The 25,840-nt window shown below is 42.1% G+C and overlaps 1 pseudogene; it reads right to left on the bottom strand.

The window, feature by feature from the left end:
* Positions 1 to 5,744: 5,744 nt before the first annotated feature.
* On the bottom strand, positions 5,745 to 24,296 carry LOC105080040 (guanylate-binding protein 7-like; annotated as a pseudogene).
* Between the last annotated feature and the right edge of the window lie 1,544 nt (positions 24,297 to 25,840).

Below are 25,840 nucleotides of genomic sequence, written 5' to 3'. Positions count from 1 at the left end.
CAACCCAACATATCTCTTTTCTACTCTCTTTTTCTTGGTTTTCTCTCCTTCTACAGTTCCAAGAATACTTTCTACAATCACAAAAAGGGAACTTTAACTCAAGCTCAAAATACATTCCTTTCCATTCTTCTGAAAATCATAACTATAATCCTTCAAAATCTAAAACTTGACTCTGTTTTTCCTTCCTCTCTTCTACTAAGACATTATACCCGGGAAGCTACTCAGGATTAACGTGTATCATGGAAAGATAAAAAACAGGAAAAAATAAAAAACAATTAATTAATATGAAAATATTATCTTACCACAATTGTTTCAGCATATGTGTCGCTTAAGGATCTTTATTGCAAGCAAAAGAATCTTCTCAGTAGTAAGAAAAAAAAAGATTCTTAAGACTGTTAGGTAGCAGACAGGTTCTCTAAGACAGTGAGAGAGCCAGACTCTACTACTGCTTCAGGAAGAACAGTACCAACCACAAAGTGAAGGAATCTCAAGATAAAACAACCCTTCCATCACCCCCTTGCATAATGGCATCTCCAGATCTAATGGCAGAAGCTCCACCAATGTCAGCTCTGAGTATACAAACTTCTCTATTTTATATCTGTAGGAAACAAAATCCCCCATGAAAACTTGCATCTTTGGGTTACTCACATCTCCATCTCACAGAGGTATATCTGCTTGACAGAATCTAAGTCACATACCTCCCCGCTGGAGAGTCTGTCTGCCTTGCACTTTGGAAAGCAGAGACTCATAATGTGAGCAATTTCCATCCATGTTAGAGTCAACTAGTTCTTCCAGGTTGGTCTTGGTAGATAAACTTTATATTAGGGATAATAAAAATAATAGTAACTCAATAGCATTGTCATGTACATCATATAGAACACTTTCTTACTTTCCCTATATCATATCTCATATCTCAACATTCCCTTTAACTTTTCCTCTATTTTTTATGTCAGACAGTTTATTAATGTTTCTTAGGTTGCTCCTAACTTTTGACAGTCATACTTAACAAAGCCTTAAAAGGACTCTAGAACATATACGTCCTGACAACACACATAGCGTCTAAAGTATTATCTCTTTTTTATTTAAGTTTTATCTTTTTTTCACACCTTAAATTTTGTATTATTCTTACTTTCTAAACAGTTAGTATTTTGTACCTAGTTCTGTGTAAACAGAAAACAACTTTGTTCTTTCTCAAACATTCTCAAAAACATCCCTTTAAAATACTTTATTGGACCATTCTTTCCTGCCATTAGTTCATTAGTCACTTTCAGATTAATGAATAGGCTTTTTTCAAAATAAAATAAATGATATCAACTTGATATAAATTTTAAAGTTACACTCTTGAATTTATTCAGTTTCTCCTCTTCTACCTTCCTCTCAGACCCTATGTTCACATACTCAGGTGTGACTGGCCTGATTAGGGATAAGGAAAGGATAACTACTCTCACCATGTTCACTCAACACAGTGGCAGATTTCCTGGCCAGAGCAATGAGGCAAGAAAAGGAAATAAAAGGCAACCAAAATGGGAAGGAGGAAATAAAATTGTCCCTGTTGGCAGATGAAATAATCTTGCAAACAGAATTCCCTAAAGATTCCACTTAAAAACTGGTAAGATGAATTTTAAAATTCTGTTAAGTTGCAGAATTCAAATTCAACATCAAAATATCTGTTGCATTTCCATGCACTAACAGTGAATTACCTGTAATGGAAATTACAGCTAAAAGTAAAACAATCCCACTTCTAATCGCATCAAAAATAATAAATGCACAACATTGTAAAATGACTCTAGCTCATTAAAAAAGTTTAAAAAAGAATAAAATTCTTAGGAATAAAATTAACAAAGGAGGTGAAACACTTATATTCTAAAAAGTACAAAACATTGATGAAAGAAAGTTTAAAAGACACAAATGCAGAAGCATCCTATGCTCATGGATTGAAAATTTTAATATTCTTAAAATATTCATACAATATAAAGTGATCTATAGATTGAATGTAATCTGTATCAAAATTCCAATGATTTTTTTTCACATAAATAAAAAAAAAATTCTACAATTCATACAGACCACACAAGTCTTCAAATACACAAAGCAATTCTGAGAAAAAACAAACCTGGATGCATCACACTTCCTGTTTCAGAATATATTACAAAGCTACAATATTCAAACTAGAATTGTCCTCCCATAAAGAGAACAGTTAGACTAAGGAACAAAATAGAAAGCCCAGAAGCAAATCCAGACATATACAATCAACAGATATCCGACAAGGCTGCCAATACCACACAAGATGGAAATTATATTCTCTTCAATAAATGATGTTCAAGATAATAGATATCCACATAAAAGAATGAATTTAGACCATTTTCTTACATCACAAACAAAAATCAACCCAATATGAATAAAAAATTTAAGTGTAAGACATGTAATCATTCAACTTCTAGTGCAAAACATAGAGAAGAATTTCACAACTTTGGCCTTGGCAAGATTTCAGAGATAGGACACCAAAATCACAGGCAAAAAAAAAAAAAAATTGAATTTAATAAAACTAAACAGTTTTTGTACAGTAAAGAAGATGATCAGCAGAGTGAAAAGGCAACCTATAGTAAGGTTGAATATATTTGCAAACCATATACCATAATGAGGGGTAATCTCCCAAATATATAAGAAACCCTTACAACTAAGTAGAAAAAAACCTAGAAACCCAACAGAAAAGTGAGCTAAGCACTTGAGCAGAGTTCTCCAAAGATGTACCAATGGCCAACAAACATAGGAAAAAATACACATCATTAATTATTAGGGAAATACATCAAAAGCATAATGAGATTTCACCTCAGACCTGTTAGAACAGCTATTAACCAAAACCAAAATATAATAGATGATGGTAAGTGTGGAGAAAAAGAAACTTTGTACACTGTTGATAGGAATACAAAATATGGGAACACTATGAAAAACACTATGAAATATCTTCAAAAGATTAATAGTAGAGTCAACATATGAGCCAGCAATTTCATTTCTAATTACCCAAGAGAAATGAAATAGGACCTCAAAGAAATTTCAGACTCCCACGTACATGGCAGCAGTATTCTCAAACACAGTGACAAGATGTGGAAACATCTGAATGGACATCAACAGATTAATGAGTAAAGAAAAGATGGTAGATGTGTACAGTGCAATACTGTTCAGCCTTTAAAAAGGAGAATACTCCCTCATGCTAAACACAAAGTAAACTCAAAATGGCTTAAAGACTTAAACATAAAACAAGACACTACAAACCTCTTAGAAGAACACATAGACAAAACATCATCTGACATAAATCTCAGCAATGTTCTCCTAGGGCGGTCCACCCAGGCAATAGAAATAAAAGAACAAAGAAACAAATGGGACCTAATCAAACTTACAAGCTTCTGTGCAGCAAAGGAAACCACAAGCAAAACAAAAAGACAACCTATGGAATGAGAGAAACTATTTACAACAGACTAGACAGACAAGGGCTTAATTTCCAGAATATATAAACAGCTCATACAACTTGATAAGAAAAGAACAAACAACCGAATCCAAAAAAGGGCAGACGATCTCAACAAGTAATTCTCCAGAGAAGACTACACATATCAACTGTGCTCATGAAAAAAACCTCAGTGTTGCTAATTATCAGAGAAATGCAAATCAAAACTACAGTGGGGTCTCACCTCACACCAGTCAGATTGGCCGTCATTCAAAAGTCCACAAACCATACACGCTGGAGGGGGTGTGGGGAAAAGGGAGCCCTCCTACACTGCTGGTAGGAATGTAGTCTGGTGCAGCCACTATGGAAAACAGTATGGAGATTCCCCAAAGAACTAAAAATAGACTTTTCCCCACTGAGTGTTATGCTGACTCTGGGTCTGTCATGAATAGCGTTTGTTATGTTGAAGTCTATTCCCTCTATACCCACTTTAGTAAGAGTTTTATCATAAATGGGTGTTGAATTTTATCAAATGCTTTTCCTGCATCTAATTGAGATGATGATGTGATTTTGTCCTACCTTTTGTGGATGTGGTGTATTGCAGTGATTGATTTGCATATGTTGAACCAACCTTGTGACCTGGGATGAATCTGACTTGATCATGTTATATGATATTTGTCCCTGTTTTAGCCATGGAAGTGTTAGCACTCTGCTCTGTTGTCCCTGAGATTTTGTGCCCGCAGGCCACCAGTATGGATCTGCAGACATCAGGCACTAGGACCTGTGTAGTGTTCGTGCAGTCACACCCCTGGATCAGTGGAAACTCAGAGATAGAGAATGGAATGAAGAGTAATGAAAGAAATTCTAGTCTATCATTGAATTCTATTAAATTTTATTGAAAACCCATAGATCTCTGCACTCAACATTTGCAGGGCTGCAATCCTTTAATGGTTACAAAAAATATTTAGTTGACATATATTTACCTGTGACTCGTTTCCTTCCTTGGACAATGTGGATAAAAATAACTCCATAGTATACAGAGTTATTATGAATATTAACTTACATACATAAAGGTTCCAGCCTAGAAACAATTAAAAATAAGAAATATTATTGTCATTATTATTCACGCAGCAAACACACAGCTAGTAAGTGAGGTGGTTGATGGCATGGGTTCTGGAGTAACACTTTTTGGATTCAAATTTTATTTAGGACCTTGTGATTGTAACAAGTTATTGAATCTCTCTAATATTGTGGTAAAAGTATCTGTAAGACTAAGAGAAAATAATCCATGTAAAGAAGTTGTCACTGGGTCTGATTCAAGTGTGCAGAAACTGGAAGATGTTCGCATTATTGTTTTTATTTACTAAGTGCCAGCACCTGGGTCAGCATAAGCTGTGGTCATTCCATCAGGGAACCGACAGCCCTCATCTATGAAACAGGAGCTACCAGGTCCATTGTGAATGAATCTAATATTCTGGGCAAGTGGACCTACAAAAGTATTCTATGAAGTTTTGGCATCCTCACACAGTTCACACTGGCCCCAAACATGAAATAAAGGGCATTGTTTGAATTGATCCAATTGAACTTTTCTTTTTATTGCAAGCAGCAAGAAGAGGTAACAAGTTATTGCAATTTGGGAGCTTATAAACTCTTTGTGAAGCCACTTTTTCTGAGTCAGTCACTGATTGATTCCCATTTTGTAAAAGTGTTATGCCTTATGGTATAAAATTGGACAGACTATTTGCTTGCAAGCAAGCCCCATGCACCATTGTTGTAAGAGGAAGTGGGTCCTGATCATAGAAAAGGGGAAACCTGGCTTTTTATCTGCCACTAATGGGTCACTCTTGACTGATCCGAAAGCTCTGACCATCCTGCCTGCTGTTCTGCAGCCGGCGGTGGCGGTTGTCAGTGTGTGCCTCTAACGCACAGGCCAGTCCTACCTGGTGAACAGGCTGGCTGGTGAGAGCAAGGGAGAGTGAAGGCACCACCAAAGCCTCCCCGAGTCCCTTCTGTCCACCAAGACTCCCAGCATTCAGGACAGTGATGTGAGGAGAGGAAGTTAGGGACGGGGAGGAACATTGAAACTCACTTTCCATCCAGTGATGGGCTTCTGACATTTTCGCTGCTCTGGAGGATGACTCAACTCTTAATTCCCACTTAGCCTTAACTTCCTCCTTAAAGTATAAATATGCTTTTCTGGAAGGAGTAAGGTAATAATTTTAAAAAGTCATACAAGTTAACACTGATTTTTAAGGTAAAAATAAACCTTTCAGTTTGTACTGGACATTCTAATTTCTCTCTTTATCTAGTTGTAATTAAGACCAATACTCATTATGATTTTATTTATCTCTTTTAACTCAGATTTTGTTAGTTCTATTCAATTTCCTGCTCTGTCTGCTACTAAAACTGCACTCCCTTTTCTTCCTGCACCCCCTCTCTGGGCTCCACGGTGCAGTCTCCCACGAAGGGCATCTGGGTGTGGTGTGTGCCTCACCCCGAGAAGCCAGACCACACTCAAGCTCTGCTTGACACAGGGGGCCGGGGGGATGTAGAGAAGCTGAAAAGTAAACCTTCTCAATCCTACTTGTGTCAGATCAATAGCACTCTTTGCAAAATCCCTCCCCACTCCCTCATTTATGCTTTGAATACACTGTATTTTTAAAAATTAATTTATTTTTAAATTGAGCTACAGTTAATTACAATGTATCAATTTCTGATGAACAGCAGAAGGTTCCAGTCATGCATATACATCCATGTATTCATTTTCATAATTTTTCAGAATGTGTCATCTTAATGTATTATTCTTTTCATTTATTTTATTTACTTGGTTGTGCTCAAGATTTTACCTCAGATCCAATTTGAAGCCAACCAAAGAAATCCTTATGTGAGAAAAGTAAACACTAAGTAGGAGAATGACTGGCTAATTGAGGAACTGTTGCCTTTGACCATACGTATAAGCAGTGAGACTGACCTGTAAGTCCAACTGACAGCACTTACAGCCCATAAAATAATGGCTAATGACTTTGAATTATGTTATAATTATACAAGAATACATACACAACAAGAAAGTACTTTTTGTTTGAAAAACATCAATCATTTATTTTAAGAAAAATTTTCTGCTTGGTATTGGTGATTGAAATCCATTTTTTATTTATCTTTTTAGGTGAGTCTTTGCTAATCAGTAACATTACCCAAATTCTGCCATAAACATGGTCAGTGTACACAGATACGTTCTCTTAATCCCATAGGCTGCCTACAAAATGTGGCCGCAATGAGGGATTTCACTTGTCCCCTTGAATTGGACAGAAACCAGGGGCAGCTGATGAAGTTTCAGGGTCAGTAAAGGGGTTTGCTTCTAGTGAGGAAGCAGAACACAAAGATTCAGGACAACAGCAGGTTGGAACTGGGAAGAATTATTTGTCCATTTGTAATTAACATGAAATATTTCAGAATACACTGCATGGTGTGTGTATATATGCTGACTCTGATTTATACCCATAGGGTAGTTAATAGAATGTGAATTGATGAAATCTAGAATAAAACATCTTAAGTTAAAGTGATTTTGTACAGGAAGCATTTTGTTTTGAATTAACAACATAGAGTTTGTTAACTGGCATGAGAGTCTTGGGCAGTAATGAAGTTGGCAGGGCTTAAAGCACGTGATGGGTTAGGAGAATTGGACAGGTCCCAATGCCCTGACCTGAACAGGACATAAGGTCAGCCACCCCGGGGTCCTGCCAGCTGTGCAGCTCCTGGATTTGCTCTTGGTGCCCTGCTCCTCCTGGCTCAATAGAGGACACACACCCCATCAGGTCTTCAGTACCAGAGGACGTGCCAGCTGCCCACGGCATCCACCACAGACTGGACCGCTGCTTCGCAGAGAAGGACTCCCCCCAGGGTGCAGACTGGCTGTTTGTGTTCTTGCCCATGGCTCCCTCAGCATAGACACACTAGCAGAATTAACCTAAGCCTGAGGAGGCCAAGGGACACCACCTGAAACTGTCTCATGTCTCGCTTCCTTCAGCTCTTCCCCTGTATTCTTGAAGAGAAGTGTCCTCTAATTTTCTTTGCATTTGTAATGAGTTCCTGCAACCATCTGCAACACTGAAGACCTTCCTTCATAAACACATCTGTGAGGACTACGTACCGCCCAGCTCACAGGCGAGGGAGCACTCGTGAGGAGGACTACACACACAGATCTGAGGGAAAGGGAGAAGGAACACAGAACTGTCTAGAGCAGCTCGCTTGTTCCTGCACCAAAGCATGTGCAGAAGAATGGTTCTAATGCAGCCTTCCTGCAGAATGGATGAGAAAGTACATGCATAGGCCTTGGAATCCTCCAGTAATTTAACAATTATGTATTAATTTTCAAGTATGGGAGAGGCTTTTCACTTGGGCCCTTATCTTGAAATGTATATAACTTTATTCCACACGTGACAACTTATAAGTGAACTTCAGAGTTGGTGAAGATTCCTCTTCCTCTGCTTTGTCCTTTCCCCTACTCCCACTGCCTTCCTTTCTCTAAACCATGGTCACTTCCCATCACAAACTCCTGTTTCAGGTTTCCTGTTCATATACATGCCACATGCCCTGGGGGACTTGATGAGGTAGCACTCACCACAGCACCTCACCCCCTTTACCAGACTACCCAGACCTTTGGTGTGCTCAGGGCCTTCCTCTGCTGATACCCAAGGGTCTTTGGGAATGGACCAGTGGTGGGACTTTTTCCAGTGGCTTTGGTCAGGGAAATGGCAACTCAGCATCAGCTCACAGCCCTCAAGAAAGCAGAGCTATGCCTGTAGATTCCACAGTCTGTCAGCCTGCGGGCATCACATTCAGTGAGAAATCAATCCTCATGTGAAAAGCATAGTTTTATCTTAAGAGACGCTCCTTGACCAGATTGAGGAATTATGGTAGACATGATATGTTTGCAAGTGATGAGCTCTTTCTTCACTCTGTTAATTCATGTCTTGTGCTGTGAGTCACAGATGGTGGTGGCTTGCTCGCTGGGTAAGTTTCATGGGAGGGAAACTTGAGGAATCCAGACAACATGGAATGGCCAGTTCCTCAGAGAGGAGGGCGGCGGGTTCAGGTGGGCATGCATGCACTTTCTGCCCTTGAGCACTAGTTCCTAAAACTGTGTCCCTTAGTTTGAGACCCCTGGGCAGCAGTTAACATGGTAAGGAAATGGGAATTGGGGGCCCTGCTGGGTGGCAGCGTATGTGTTTCTTTACCTGTATTAATGGAAACCCCAGCGTTTATGTGGTGTGCTTTGTGGTGGGAGCTAAGTACACAGTGTGGAAGATCATCCCGTAGATGAGATCCTGTGTCAGCAGGGGAGGCAACTGTAAATAGGCCATTTCAAGTTCAAAGTTATATAACAAGTCATATATTATGAGGGCAACCTGGGACAATAGGCAGCATGGAGGGGGGACGCCACATCCTGGCTCAGGACATCAGCAAACAGGAGACTGGAAGGAGGAACATATATTAACAATAACGGGTAGTGAGTGAGGAAGCCGGGGTGCATAAGGAAGCCTGTGTTCTGTGTGCCAACTCCCAGAGTCAGATTTATGTGCAGTTGTGGAGTTACAAGCATTTGACTCTAACCACAGTGGTCTTAAGTCCTAGACAATTAAGAAGAATTCCTAAAAGCTTCAGTTGACTTTGAAGAGTAATTTCCTTTTGAAATCATCATCTGTATGAATGTGGGGTTGGTGTTTAGGGACCACATTAGCCAACATCCCAGGGGACTTCAGCTCATGGGTACCAGGTTCTCTTGTAGTTTCTGGAGATTCATGATAATACATGCATATATGTATTTTTTAAAAAGTCAGTACTACAACTACACACGTGTTCTGCATCTTTATTTTTCACTTACAATAGACACATATTGGAGATTTCCCCATGTTAGCAAAAATAGAGCTCCTCTTTCATTTCAATGTGTGCAGAGTTATCCTTTGTTGGCGTGTCTGAAGACTGACCTCCCCAGTATGCGACAGGCCTTGATAGTTGTTTCTAGTCTTGTGGAATTTCAACAGTCTTGCATCAAACATGCTACTACTTATGCCATTTTCAATTTGGGTCAATAAATCTGTAAAGTGAATTCCCAAATGCTATCTTGCTGGATCAACGGTATTTGCATTTCAAAGTTGGATGTACATTGGGACCGTGAACATTCTCCCTGCCGGAGATAAGGCACCACTGGGATCCTGGATCCTGAGCCATCAGTGTCCTGGTAATCCTGGTCCATGTGGCCCATCTGAGAGCTGACACAGGAACTTCCTGGTTTTACTTTGTACATCTTTCAGAGTCAGTGAAGTGAAACACTTTTACTCTCTTTGTATATTTTTGCTGATTTTAAAAAATGTGTTTGTCGCTCTCTCCTCACTGAGTCATAAGGGCTTGTTATAGTTTAAAGAGGTAACCTCCGTGCTGGTATCACTGACGGTGAACGTACGTCCTCTTACTGTTTGTTGTTTTGCTTTTCTTAAAGCTTTTCTATAATTCATCATTATCTTGCAACTTCTTTTCTATTTCTTCAAATTAACTAACTCAATCCATTTTTTTTTTTGTTCTTTTTAACATCAGGCCCTGTTAATCACTTCAGTATCTCTTTGGTAATCATGTTTTATGTTTAAACTTTCCTTGAACAAAACTACCGTGACACATTTTTTAAATGAGCTACACTGTTACTCTTTTCAAAGAAAAGAAATCTTCCAAAATATACTTAAGAGGAGTTCTCTGCCCTTTTAAGAGCCTCACTGAGCACTTTCAGCCCAATACCAACTAGTTTAAAATACCCAGGTAGCGCTACAACTAAGGCGACACTCACCACATCCAGGATCTTGGATATCAGGAAGGGGTGACTTTTTTGGTTGTTTCAATGCCTTCTTTTAGTTTATTTATTTCACTAGTTAATGCCTCAGATTTCTCTTTAAATCCATCTCTCAGTAGTTCTTCCTGAATCTGTGAAAAGGAGAGGATCCCATTTTGAAAACACCCAGGCATCAGCATTGGGTTTCTAAAATCTGCAGCAGCAAAGCACCTGTGTTTGTTTGTCCCTGAGATGCTTTCTGATGTTTGGCCAATATTTGCAATCATATGGACCTGGGCAGGGTTTACAGTTTCCCACGGTCCCTCAGAACCATGTCACTGGATGGGGAGGGGTGGGCCTAGGTCAGGCCTGAGAACTGTCCAGTCATGAGCTCCATGCCTAAGAATGCACTTTGGGAGGGAATGTAGGTGAATTGCAGTTACTTCCTATTCCCCTGGGATAAGAAGACCACACATATGTCACAGATAATGGCAACTGGTCACTCTCTTTAGAACACTGGCCACCAAACACCAGTTTGGGACAAAGAATGCATTGACTCAAGGTGTGTAACATGAGTCAGGTGGATCTGGAAACAAAGGCTGCAAATTGTAGAGCTTTCCTTCCTATAATGCACAATCTGCTACTTTCAGGAGCAGGTCTATTTCATGTCTCTTATGGTCATACTGAAATTCCTAAGAACTACAGGACTGAAGTCCTTTTTATTTGGGGCAAGTGAGACCCTAGTATCACTGCAAATAGCAGCCTAGGAACCCAGGTCATGTAATTTGGACCCTGTGAACCCTAAGACTACAGGAAGTGCTGAGTCTTACAGACATAAGCCTCCTGCTCGGCCCACATCACTTTGATGTTACAATGAATCAAATGTCTTTGGATTTCCCTGTGGGATCTGACTTTAGGTAGAACTTCTGCTCCTTTCTTCCTAAGGAGTTGGGGTATCATCCATCAGGTGCTTCCCACGCCCCTCCAGACCTACCTTCAGCTTGTGCTCCAGCACCCTCTCCTGCTGTCTCAGACGGTCTTCTCTCTCCCTATCCATCTTCTCTTCCAGCTGCGCTAGATTCTCCTTGTGGCTTCACTCCTGCATCTCCAGTTTTTGCTGTTGCTCATTCAGTTTCTCCTTTAGCAATTCTTTTTCCCTCTCAGTGGCCTGCTTCTTGGCACGTTCCACTGTTTCACAACAATTTTCAGGAGGGAAGAAATATCAGTTATGCTGAGCTGTACCCTCCTGAGTTCAGCCACTAAAGTGACTTTAAAATGGCAGGAGGGAATCTGAACATGCCTTCTATCCACATCAGGAAATCATGCTTCAGCATGGGATGGAAAGGCACTGATCAGACGTACATGAAACCCAACCTCCCGGAGTTGTCTTCAGACATATCAGAGAACTCCCACAGAAGGAAAAGAAGTCCCTGGTGCCAGGAAGTGTTTGCTGTCACACCAGTCAAAGAGAAGCACAGGAACCACCTTCCCCTCTGTGGGCTCATCCCTGCCCCATACCTGCCATGGCCTTCTCCCCATCAGTGAGGGCTTTGTCTGCCTGCAGGATGGCTTCCTCCACTCCTGCTTGGGACTGCAGGAAGCTCTGCAGGACCTCATTTCTGTGAGGAAACAGCAAGAAGCAAGGATTTGCCAGGCAACCAAGAACAAGTCTGTTGCTGGGGAAACGACTGTTCGGTAAAACTACAGATTGGATCTTGTGAAATCTTCATCTTACAAAGGACCCCGCAGTTTAACAGATGTCAAGATCGTGTGCAGCTCCACAGAAAAACATCCTCCATGTTTGCAACCACACCATCTGCCCATCGTTTTCCTTCCTTTTTGTTTTAGAATGATGCTCATCTACTCTTTCTTTGTTATAATTTCACTCTTTATTTTGTACTTCAATTTATGACTTCTATCTCCTCTTCCAAGAAGCTGTCCTAAGAATCCTTCTGAGCTCTGAAATGCTTTTGAGAACATGCAGCTGCCCTACCAGCTCCACCACTTGAGGGCTGTGTGATCTCAGGCAACTTACATCTTCATGCATCAATTTCTCAATTTGATAATGAGGATGACAGCAGTACCAACATCATTGTTCTGATTCCTAAATTGATTGTCTAGGCAACTCAGCAAAGCAGAAGGACCCTGAGATCACCTCCGCTCACAGGGCAACAAAAACACAACTATTTGCAGAACAACCATCCATGAAAAGGACCAGAGTTTATCAGGAAAAATCTCCTACAACTGAAGGCATGAAGAAGGAACCACAAGAATATAGGTAGGAGGTGGGTAGCTGCAGTGTAGATAGATTCCTTCACCAGGTGGGTTATTCACAACAGGGAGAGATTCACAACTCCCAGAGGAGTGAGAGGACCAAACCCAAAGCTGGGCTCCCCAGCAAGAAGTCTAGCACCAGGAAGACATGAAGGGAAGGCCAGTGGGGCTCAGTTTTGGGAGTCCCAGAAGGATTGTGAAAATAGAGAATACTCATTTTGTTTGCTTGTATTTTGTTTTCGTTTTGATGGTAACAGATTGTTAAAGTTTTTTACTTATTTATTTATTTTTGGTGGGGGTAATTAAGTTTATTTATTTATTTATTTAGCTTTTGAGCAGGTACTGGTGATCGAACTCAGGACCTAGTGACGACTAAGCATGTGCTCCACCACTTGAGGTCTATCCTCTTCCCCTTGAGCTGTATCCTACCCCCAAGAATCTACCCTTAAAGGGTGCACACAAAACCTCACACAGTCCAGGACCCAGGACCCAGGACCTAGGGCAGAAGCATTAATTTGAGGAGCCAGGAGCAGACCTACCTGATGATTCTGGAGTCAGCCCCAGAGAGGCAGAGGGCACCTGCAGCTCACCTTGGGGACAGACACTGTTGGCACCATTTTGGGGAGCTCCTTCTACCTTGTGGACATGGTGCTGGCAATCATCATTTTGGAATTTTCTCTCTAGCTTTTTAGCCCCAAGATCCAGCACCACACTTACCCAATGGTCTGCAGGTGACAGTGCTGGGACTCCTGAGGCAAGAACCTAGCTCAGCATGGACACAGCCCCACCCATCAGCAGACACACTGCCTTAGGACCTCCTGAGACCACAGCCACCTCCACACGGGATCCTGACCGAGCACCTCACACCAGCATACAGGCACTAGACCTGAAGCCACCAGGATACTGCCATGCAGCCAGAGACCCCAGGCCCAGCTCCACCCACTACTGGGAATACACCAGCCACAATAAAGCCTCAGTCTTATACCCGGCAGACCCGGCCCCCCACCAGCAGACCAGATTCTGCCAGACCACCTAGGCTCTGGCTCTGCCCAACGAGCAAATCAACACAAGTTTCAAGGCATCCCAGGCTCAGCAATGAACAGTGTCAGAAACAGGGTCACACCAACAGTGACACAACACATGCTCTGGGACCCCTGGGTCCTACAACCAGACCCCAGGACCTGGATTTGTCCTCAGAGTTAGCTTTGTCCCATAAGCTCTGGGACCTAGCTTCAGCCAGCAGTGGGTAGCCAACATCCCAGGGTATCCTGGATCCTTACTCCCCTCACCAGTAACCCAACACTAAAGTGCCCCAGGGCTCCACAGTCAGCATCCTGGTGACCTGGTCCCAACAAGCATCAGATAGTGCCCTCTGCACAAGGCAGGACCTGGCAACCACGTGAATCAACACAGACCCTCTGACTCCAATCTGCTGTTCTTTTCCCACCCCCTTACTCCTCACCTTGACCCCTTTCCCGGGCACCAGCATATAGCCCTGTTCCAGCTCGTCCCTTTTTCTAAGTAGAGCTTGTGTCCTCCAGGAGCAAAGAAAGTTCCTTCCTTAAAACCTTCCATCAAGGGCTTTTAAAGCTTCTGAAGCTCAGCCTGACAGTATTTGACAGAGGCCTCTTCATTCTGCACCAAGAATTCTTCCTTCCTTTTCTGGATGTTGACCTGCCAGGGAAATGTGGGGAAATCCAATAGAAAGAAGCTGTTAGAGGGAAAGTCCAAATGCGGTCCTTTGGAAGAAGCAGTCTGACAGCATCAGGGTGCAGGAGATGTAGAGTAATAAACATGGAGTCAAGAGACTAGTTCTAGTCCCAGTTCTGACCAGCTCTCTGTGTGCCTTGTGGGAAGTCTCTGAACCCCTGTGGGCTCAGACTCCACACCTGTGAAATGATGGGGTTGGCAGGTGTGATGTCCATGATTCCCTTAACTGTAGTAGGACTAACAGCCATTCACCCACAACACAAATGAAATTTTGTTTATGAATGGAAGTATAGTTTCTTCTGCAAACTTGGGAGCTATGGATTAAAATATATACTTAGCAAGTCACTTGCCTTTTAATGAATTAACTACACAATAACCAGAGTTCTGAACTCTTCATGGATTCTTTTCTCATTAAGGATTTGTGTGTGTGAAAATATAGGAATGGGCTTTTTTTGCATATAGTGATAAATTACAATTGAGCTGGCTTTGCTCTATGTGAACTAAGATAATTGTAACTTGTAGGATGGTCGAAAGTCAAACTTTCAGCAAAGGTGCCTATGGCAAGGAGAATTGTGATCTCCAAGGATTTTCACCACTGGTGTCCACACTCTGCAGAGTCCCCTGACCTGTGAATACAATGAGCACTCATCCTGTGTTTAAATTATGTTACATGGCACAGGCTGACACTATGAAATGAAGATTACCTGAGTGGACATTACCTAATCACAGGCCCTTTCAAAGGTGTTTTCTCCTGTTGGTAGCAGAAAAGGAAGTCAGAGAGATCAGAAAAAGGAGGCGGATTCAAAGCACCATGGCTGGGTCGAAGATGGAGTGCTGTTCCACGGAACCTCCATGTGAGGACCAAGCCCATTTGAACCACGTCTCCAGCCACAGCGCACTGAGAAGATCATCCACGTGCCCTGGGCTCAGAGCTGACCTGAAGGAATGTAAGCCACTAAATGTGTGTTGTCTTATGCTGCTAAGCACTGGGTAATTTGTGTTTCACAGTCAAAAATAAACAGCCCAACTTTTAGAAAAAGGATGGACTGTAGCCCACAGACCTTGTCAGTAATAAGAATCTAAACTCATTTTATAATGAGTAGCACACGAACCATGGGGACAAAAGATGGAGTCTAGGATCATTCCAGAGTAACAGAATGAGGAAGGAGACCTTCTAAGGCATGTTACCACAAGTTTCTTCTGGAACTCCCGCTTGTCATCCTTGAAGGAGTGCTCCATAAAGACTGTGATGGCTTCCCTCTCGCAGGCCGTGTGCACCTCCAGCAGCCCCTGCAGCGTGTCCATGGGGATGGCCATGTGCTGGGCCATCTGCTCGCTGTAGTGGGTGGCTGCCTTCTCCATGGCCGCTGAGTTCTCATGCTCCGCCAGAGTCATCACTGCGTTCTCCAAACAAGGAACTGCCCCACTGTTGATGGCGTCCACATAGGCCACTGCCAGCATCCCCAGCCCTGAGTGACACAGGATATTTAGGGCAGCAGAGACAGTTCTTACCTGTTTGGTTGTTTGGGTTTTTCTTTAGATTTAGAGATCAACATTCTAAAAATCACTAGGTTTTGACTGAATATATTTTTCTTTCACTTTCTTCTCATCTTCATCTTGTCTTCAGCCTTGTCTCCTCCTTCTCTTTCTTCCATGAATCCTCTTCTTTATAATAACATCACTGTGTCTCCTACTCACTCCATCTTATGATTCTCAAATGCATCACATTATAATATTAGGTGAATGATCTCGAAGAATATGTTCAACGGTCTGCATGAAATTTTTCCCCAGTGTAATAGAATAAAAAGAACTAATTACACATGTACACAAGGTACATACTTTGTGGGCGCTATTTGTAATGAAAGTGTGGTCCCCATGTAAAAGTGTCATCAAGAATTTCAAGACAGTTGCAGAAATACTAAACCAAGCAGGGCCCATCTGAGAACAGGGCCCCGTGTGACTGCACAGGGGCCAAGTGCATGAAGCCAGCACCGGACATGATACTGTGTGTACATTTGTCTCTCACTCAGGTAGTCTACATGGTTCGTGACCTAGTATTTGTTTCCTCATTCATGCAAATTCACAGAACATATTGTGTGTCTTCACTACAAATACTTATCCATTCAGACTTCTCATCAACCTGCATTTTTCCTTCCTTATCAGGAGTCTGTCATTATACTATTAGTGTAATAGTATTATGAGTGTTGATAGGCTTCAACAACACGTATGTAGGAAAAATTTAATGAAGAAGCGTGCATTTCTACATGTGGCATGTACATCTGCTTTCCCACATTACATACAAAAGAAAACACAATTGCTGACAAACCCAGAGTGTGTTCACAACTCCATCACACAGCCTGACCCATGGAGGGACAGGCCAGGATGAGAGACTCACCACCCCCAGTGACCCTGATTCCCTCTCCAAGGGTCTTGGGTTTTGCATGGGTGAATATATAGGAACAGAAACCTTTGCACTGCATCTGAAAACTCCCATCCAGTTTGTCATCTGGCACATCCTCCATATGGACCAATAGTTTTCTGTCACTGACAGGCTGGTCAAAGACAAAGCACTTCCATTTTGGAAAGAACTTCCTGATCATCTCTCTGGGCATGTTGGAATTTTGGATTTGAGGATCCTTGCCTGCAGAAGTGGAGAAAGAATAAACACTGAAGGAACAGCCTTCAGGTCAGAGGGGTGAGGACTTTCATTTCCAGGGAGCTTTGCATCCCTGTGGCTCCCCTGCCTGTAAATCTCCTTTTATTGAATCATGCAAATTGAACTTATGCTAATCTACCCGGGGCATGAAAACCTCCCTCCTTGTTTCTAATTTTGTTTTGGTTTTGGCACAGAGCTAAGAGTGTAGGAAGTGCTTCTGAACAAGAAGGAGAGGCATCTGTTCCAAATGAAGAAAATTATGATTATTTTCCTCAGCTCTTGCATGATGCGCAGCGGATCAACTCGTTATTAGATTTTTCTTCAAAGATACATTAATCCAAAAACCTGCCAGAAATATTTTTCTGTCATGGCAGTCCCTGTGACAGAGAGGAAGTGTGGGTGGTAAAGAAATGTCATGGTCAGGATATTTATGCCATTGCTGGGAAGATCACATGTGGAGAGCAGATAACACTCAGGACAGTAAATGAACAGCCTTATAAGGTCAGAGTCAAAAAATACACATTCTATAAATATATTTGGAAATGCCTTAGCCTATACAATCTCATGGTGAGACTAGCTTACGTGAAGATTGGACCTCAGCAGCCCTCTGCATCCTTTTATATTGGACGTGACAGTATCATACAGAGCATCTCTGGGCATACGACAGCAGTTCAAAACATATTTATTGAAAGGATGAATAAATGATTAAATACACCAAATGCATATTGCTTTTGGGTACCACCATTATCCTCTCTGCTAAATATAAGCTGAGTAATTAATTTATTATATAAAGTATCAGGCAAGGCTCTAGAATGAAGTGTAATATTATGAGAAAAGGAAAAGAGGCATTGGACAGTCTTCCTGGAAGAACAAGGCTGTGCTTTGTTTCTGAACTCTTCAGTGTGCAAATAGCCTGTCTATGAGGGCTGTGGCTACCTGGGTAAGTACAACATATGTGGTGAAGTATAATTCAAAGATAAGTTCTTTGGTTTCCCTTGTGCTTCTGTGTTTACCAATTTCTGTATTGATGACCTATTTTGTTCAAGAAAGGAGAAGTACTTCATATGTAAAATAAGTGTGTGAGCCTTGCTTTTTCATGGCATCAGATTTCATGAAATCATTTGGTCTAATACTGGATTCTAAATTTCCTCTGTGAGATTAAACCCTGACCACTGGGGCTTTTCCACAAGAAAAATGACTGGAGCCAAACACCATCGTTCACCCAGCACAAGTCCAATCTCAAATAAAGACTGACATCATGTGCTGGGTGGTAGGGCTCTGCAGACCCCACGACCTCCTGACCTACCCACCAACCTGGCCAGGTTCTGATACCTGGAATCAACCTCAAGGCATTCTCCAGGTACTCATCTTCAGTGATGGGGCGTCCATCAAACTCCAGCTCCAGTATGAAATCTCGCACAGTCCACACGATGTCTGGAAAGAAACTCACAAAATTGGCTGAGTTCTCTCCGTCATCAGAGCTGCACGAGGATTTTGTCCTGATCAGATTTGTGAGTTCGGTCACGTAGCTGGGATCTTAGCTAAGGAATGAGAGGTGCCCCGCAACACAATTACCAGATCGCCCCCCAAAACAAGTTTTATCAGCATTCCTCTCTGCCCCATTTCCCCCTCTCCTCAGCCATGAGAACGAAGTCACAGGAAAGGAGAAGCAGCCTCAGCGGCCATTTCCACCGACTCAGTGAACTGGACCCAGGGCTTCCGGTCAGGGAAGGATACTGCAGCTGCTCCAGGGCCTGGTGGTTGATGATGCTCATGCTGTTGTAGACAAAGCAGCTGCTCAGAAGCACGGCCAGGATGAAGGTCCAAGAGTCACTCTTGGAGTCACCCTAGAAAGCAGCGGGGAGTCCACACCCCATTCTCTCATTCGGTTTGTCATTTTGTATGTCAGCTGTACTGTAAGTCAACAGGACGGCAAATGACATAAACTTCAAAACAATTCCAAACCAAAACCTTTCCCATGATGATGTGTTCCCCCTCAGGGCCTCAGTTACATTAGATTTTAGCAGAACAGAATGACACCGTAAATGTGTGTCATGTGTTAAAGACACTGCCTGGCACATAGAAGCTAAGCAATGATGCTTATGCAAATTTCTCTTGATTATGGGCCACCTTAGGAATACAAATGCCACTTACCTAAACTCATCAGCTGCTCATTGTGTGTCTAGAAAACACCAGATACTGCATTTGCTTGTGTGGCTATAAAGAACCACAGGACATTCCCTAGCACCAGTCACATGGCTTTCTAGAGGGGACAATAAATGTGTGAACATATAAATGTATCCAAGATGATAAACTGCCTGGAGTGGATCCACATGTTCTCATGTGAAGGACAAAGTTGCAATGCAAAAAAAAAAAAAAAAGAAGACAAAAGAAAATTACTCTGAATTCATGATAAACTGCCTGGAGTGGATCCACATGTTCTCATGTGAAGGACAAAGTTGCAATGCAAAAAAAAAAAAAAGAAGACAAAAGAAAATACTCTGAATTCAGAGCCAGAAGTGCTTATTTCTGTCAGGGATGTGATGGCATTCAGCTGAAAATAGCTGGGTATTAAAGAACTGATGGGACGTTGGTTTGTGGAGAGAAAGGGCTGGTGCAGATGGAAGGACTGGGAGAAGTGAATCAGTACTGCCAGAAACTGTGGTCCCACAGAGGAACTACAGGGCTATTGTATTTGACTGAAGTGGTGCTCATGGCGGTGCTAGGAGATGGTGAGACTGAAAACGAGATGAGAGCAAGTCCTTAGTGGCCTTGGAAGGGAATCAGATACTATCATGACATGTAGTGAGGGCAGCAGGTGTTCATCTGCTATCAGTTTACAATTTGCTATGTTCTGGTTCCTTGACAAATGCAATGAGGTAAGAAGAGGGTTATGCAAACTACGGACTATTAGGAACTGTAGATCATCTTCGGTTGACACCGAGGTGATTCTTGAATATTTAAACCTGAATGTTTAAATTCAGAATGTCTGAATTCATATCACAGCTCTTTTCTGCAGTAACGAAAGCTAAAGGTTCACAGCCACTAATTTTGACATAGACTCTAACTAATATAAAGGGGAAAAGATGACTGCAAGTTGGACTGTAAAACAAGAACTTGTACAATTACCCCACATCAAGTGCTTTTGGGGGGCCGAGTGCACTGTTTATAGACGTCATTGAGGAATCCCTCTTCACAGCGCAGACGCTTGGACTAAAATTTTCACGAATGACCTTGGTGTGGCTGAACCTTTTCTGGAGATAATTGAAATAGCGTATTTCACTGAAACCCTATTTTCCTGATTTCTGCCTCTAATATCATTAACCGCACATATCTTAACCTTTAGAATTCCTTGATCACATGGGTTACACCTTCCAGCAGGCTGTGTACCCAAACCTGAGCAGCAGGTGTAGGTTCTCACTTTTCATACCTATTGTTCCATATACTGATAATTCTGTATATTTCTTATCTCCCCAACAAAGCCCTGGGCCCAGACCTCACTCACTGCGACATCAGTGGCATTAAAAACAAAGCCCTGGAATCCTGATGCCCAGTAAGTCTTTGCCAACTTGTATCTTTCACCCCAGTGTAAAATGTAAGATCTCTCCCTAATACTCAAAGTATTTAACTTATTAAAGAAGAGATTCAAGGGACAAGAATTTAGCCTCATTATTCATCATTGGTTTTGCAGTATATAGGAATATGTCATCAAATTTAAATTGAGATGGGAAATTAAAATGTAAGTGGAAGGGCAGGGTAGAGCTCAGTGGTAGAGTATGTGCTTAGCATGCATGGGGGCCTGGGATCGAGATCCCTAGTACCTATGTTGAAAGAAAAAAAAACTACCCACTTCCCTCCGAAACTTAAAATTAAAATAAGTTAAAATATAAGTGAACTATCAAGAGCAAAGTACATTTTCTGCTTTACATTTTCCACATCACCCAGGTCCTCGGTGTCCAGAAGGACTAGGTTGCAGCTCTCCTTGGAGGGGTGGGGCACACACCACATCCAGATGCCCTTTGTTTCAGACCTCATCGAAGAGCCCAGAGAGAAACCTGCAAAGGAAGAGAAGAAAACAGTGCACAGTGATGTAAGACAGTCCAGGATGTGCTCGGGTTACCTTGGCTACTCTTGTCTGCCAATGAGAGCCTGCCTGAAAGGAAGTTTCCTCCATTTAAGCAAGAACAGCAAATCCAACTTATGTACCTCTTCAGAACCGTCTCAAGAAACACTTTCTGTTACTTGTTCACCTCCTACCATTAACGGCTCAAAATGTCACATTCTGAGATTAATGTAAACTATATTAATCCCTTTTATTTTTATCTGACACTGAAGAGCTGCCTTGATCCACATTCTGATGGAGATGAACCAGTGAGAAATATCAGCAGGGTCCTGGCTTTTCTTCCACCAGGGTGACCCAAAGTGTCCCAAGGCCTCTGCTCTTCTCTCTTGTTCACATATGCTTTCATTTAGCTCCATTCAGTTGCTCTGGTCTTTGGCACATTCTGGTATCCACTCACTGCCTGTACCCTCAGGCTGCAGGAGTTACAATGGCTGCCTGGCTGTTGCTCTTGCCACTCCCTGGGTGCCTCCACTTTCTTCACTGTTTCACTCTGCCCTGGTGGTGCTCATGTAGCTGTCCCACCACTGACCATACTCAGTTACCCTTTAAGTGGATCATCAGTGCCCTTCCAGCACCTGGACTGATATGTCAGCTTTGCTAGATTCTTTTATTTCCCCTTTATCTCTGTAATTTCCTCCTTTCTCTTCTCCTCCTCAAAAGCCATGAGTTATTTGTTCATTGCCTCAGGATATACTAGAAGGGAAAGCAGAAAAGACCTGTCTGACTTTCTCTTCTATTTTGCAAAGGCTTAAACCCACAAGGGGAGATGCAAAGTGTATGCCTGAGAAGCTGAAAGTAATATATCTTGTCCAAGATTTGCAGCATCTGTCATCTACCAATGCCGCCTGCACCTGAGAGCAGAAATGGATGTTATGACACACCGAGAGGAGCGCAGTCTGCATGGCTCAAGCCCTTCAGTTTCCACACGTGGTGTGCTCTGCACAGAGGAGCTATAAAACCTGAGATGATACGCACTATTCTACATCATAATCGTACTTGACTGCTTGCTGATCAATGCAGAGCAACCTGACCTTTCTCAGGAGAAAAGACAAGGTGTACCTGGCGCTCATCACTGTCAGTAAGACAGGTAAGGACCAGACAGAAGTCATCACAAGGAGAGAGTGCTGACCTGCTTCTGCTCATCCTCTGATTGGGCACTAATATGTGTGTCTGTCTTTTTTCGTGTGTGTGTGTTGCTCTTCCTGTGATATGGTTGGTGTAGTGGGTCGCAGTTTAGGTGTTTTAAAACATAACTAGTGTAGGGGTTTCCTCCATAAGGGAAATCACTCCCTATTTCCTGTTATTATCTCAAGTAGAATAAAAAATGCACTGTTGATACTCCTTGACTGGTATCTTTTTCTTAGTGTTCCTCAAAAAACAAAAATTCATATTCATCTGGCAAGGAAAACTCCTTGATTGTTGGTCAAGAGTTCCTCTAAAAGAAAGAGAAAGATTGTGGATTATATTTTTTGTTTGCAACCAATGAGAAATTGCAAAGCAAGAAGGAGATAAGAAGAAAGGAAAAAAATAGAGTGTGAGAGAGAAATACAGAGAGAGTCTGAGAGAGACAGTGAGACATTCCTGAGATCCTTTGAGTTTAGTGGACTGAGGTCCTACCCTCTGATACTGTGAGCCACTGAGCCACAGAGGAGGATATTAGGAAAGAAATGGTGAATGGTTTTTTCAGACAGAAATGCTCAACAGGATGTAAGTAGAAGGTCCTACAAAACAATAGGAAGCAAGTAAGCATTTTGTTTGGAAAAAAATCCAACTTCTTGAGATAGAAAATGTAAATCACAAATAAATGTGTGACTAGGTGCTCAACATTAATTGTATTGAGGCAAATAACATGCAACTACAAGCACACACCACAGCAGCAGAAGTTAAATGTGTTTTTACCAAGGTTTCATCAGGATGTGAAGAAATCTTAATTACTTCTAATGAGCATACTCACTGAATAGGAAGCTTAAAAGGTTGTTCAATACCATCTAGAAAGGCTGAAGACAGACTCCTTGACTCAGCAAGTCCACATCTGGGCACATCACACAAAGAAGGTGTGCACAAGGGCACCAGGATACAGACACAAGAACTCTCATGACAGCACCATTCATGAAGCAGCAGAGCTGCACATGATACCAATGTCCATCAGCACCAGTGGGTGAATACACCATGGTGCCCTCTGCCAACTGCATGCTCTTCAATCAGTGAAAATATTTATAGACATGTATCACGAACTAGATCGGCTGCGTAAACATCATAGCGAGACTATGAAGCAAGATCCTAATTAATACCAGCATGCAACTTCCTATAACAAGTCCAAGCTATGTTTCAGAAACATATACATCGATTGTAAACTCATGTTTACACAGGAAGAGTGAAAGAATACAGCAAAAAAATCAAAATGTCACTTAGCTGTAGTGAGGGTGTGAGGCACGTGACATGGGCTTTTGGGTGTTGGTGATGTTTTATTTCTAGACCTGAGCAGTGACTGAACAGATGATCACTTTGCATCATCAACTTTATCATATATATATATATACTTATGCCCTCTTCTGTACGTGTTATACTTCACATATTAGAAAATACTATGTAGAGAAATTGAAGGAGTGTAGTTTATGGAAGTTTTCCTGTGAAATAAAGCCAAAGAAATGAGTAGTAGCCACAATGAGATGTGAGATGCAGGGGTTTTGCTGTCCGTTCTTCCTTCCATTACTTTAAAAAAAAATATATGACATATTGTACAGGTTTGTGTGCTGCTTCAAATGACCCTGTGGTTTAGGACAAGAGTGATGAAGGAGAAAAGAAAAGAATAATGATTGCAGATGAGCCCCTGAGCAGATGGGATTGGATGGGACCAGGACTAAGGAGGTGGATGGTTTGAAATTGGTGGGAATTCCCTATTACTGGAGAAAAGAGTAAATTCCATGGAGAGAAGTGTATGAAGTTATAAATTTGGTGGTGAGAGTCAGAATCCTTTAGTGTGCAGGGTTAGGTTCTTTTTGAGCAGGAACCTGGAGGAGGATGCTCAGCACCCTAATTATCCTTGCTTCCAAGCACACGGCCCTGAGCAGCCCTGAGCAGCACTCACCATGGTTCTGTCCCACCAGACGGTTCATCAAGTATGACTTTCCCAACTGATACAGCCCTACAATGGCCACCACTACCACACGCTGAGATATCTGGTCGAGAATCTTCAGTGCATTTGGATTTACTGCATCTGGCTGTTCTGTCTTTCCACCAGACAGACGGGGTTCATCATGCTGAGTCCAGATGCCATGGGAAGCTGTTACCTAGAGCAACAAATCAGTAGAACACAGCTCATCTCTCAAGGTCACACAAGTCACGTGCACGTCAGCTTTTTGCTTGTGGAAATTTTATATCAATTTTCTATGTTTTGTAAGTTTTCAAGTGATAATTATTAGTCTACTGTGCCAAGGCTGGTTACAGGTACCTTATGTGCAATTTCTTAGTGATCCTTAGATGAACCCAAGAACAACCATGCCAACATGATGCACACAGTGAATAGACTGAGAAAGCAAGGGCCTGATGATGGAGACCTGACAGGTCTCTGAGGTTTTTTTATTTTTCATTTTTTTGGTGGGGACAGGCATAGGTAATTAGGTTTACTTATCTAATTGTTGTAGGAGGTACTGGGAATTGAATCTAGGATTTCAGGCATGCTAAGCCTGCACTCTACCACTAAAGCTATACCCTCCCCCGATGGAGCCTTAAGAACACTAACATTTTGTGGGTAAGTAAAGGCATAATGGGGCTTGAAGGATCTGAGGAGTGACCACAGAAGATTTCAGGAATTCCAGAATGATTTGGTCACTAAGTAACTGGATAAATATTTATGGATATACTGCTATGTGTTGGACACTATTCTAGGTGCTTAGTATCAAACAGTGAACAAAATGGATACAAATCCCTGCCGCCTTGAGCTCCACCTAATGGAGGAGACAGATACAATCCAAAGTGGAGGAGCAAAACACTAAGTGTCTATTAAATGATTTTAAATGCTCCAAAGGAAACAAGTAAAGCATGGGACAGAATGAATGGGAGGTAGAATTTACATAGAGGGTAGTCAGCCAAGGCCTCAGTCATAAAGGGAAAAGGAATATGATTGGGGACCTTGGTAAGGACAGATACAGTGGTTTGCTGGGAGCAGGAATGGGCTGGAGGAGGCGTGACTGTGAGAGAAAGAAGGAGAGATGAAGAAGCCAGCTCTCCCTCAAACACAACAGGACAGAGCTTTGTGCAACCTACAAAAAGTCGTGAACACAATCATTAACTTACTAACAGAAATGACAGCACATGTTTGATATTTAAGGCTGATAGGGGAGAGAGGCAAGCAACAGGGGCATCTGCCTAGATCTGTCAGAGTCTCACATCTGGGCCAGATTCTACTTTAAATGGTTCCAGCACGATGATCTGGTGTTTAATGATACCCAGAGTGAACAGAGAGCTCTGACTGTCCCTTTAGTTTCTTACAGACAATACAAAGCAACAGTCACAACTCCTTGTACTCCAGAAGCTGTGTGACCACCAGAAAGATTCATTTCTCTGGGCCTCAGGGTTTCCTTCTGTAAATGGCAGCACTAAAAGTAAATATGGTTCATTTGGGTCACTAGGGGATTAAATACGTCAGAACATTCATACTTCTCTTAAAAATCATGCTGGTACCAAGTTAACCCTGAATAAGTAGTGTTTCAAAATTGAGTATTCAGAATGCCGAAGGCAGGGTGGGTCACTTCTGAATGAAGGCGGAGGATTGGCTGTGTCCTGAGTCAGTGGCAGTTCCCTCAGTGGGTGCAAGAAATT

Source organism: Camelus bactrianus, chromosome 13, assembly GCF_048773025.1.
Source record: "Camelus bactrianus isolate YW-2024 breed Bactrian camel chromosome 13, ASM4877302v1, whole genome shotgun sequence".
Classification (NCBI taxonomy): domain Eukaryota; kingdom Metazoa; phylum Chordata; class Mammalia; order Artiodactyla; family Camelidae; genus Camelus; species Camelus bactrianus.
The sequence above is the reverse complement of the archived record's forward strand: the minus strand, read 5'-3'. Positions and strand labels throughout refer to the sequence as shown.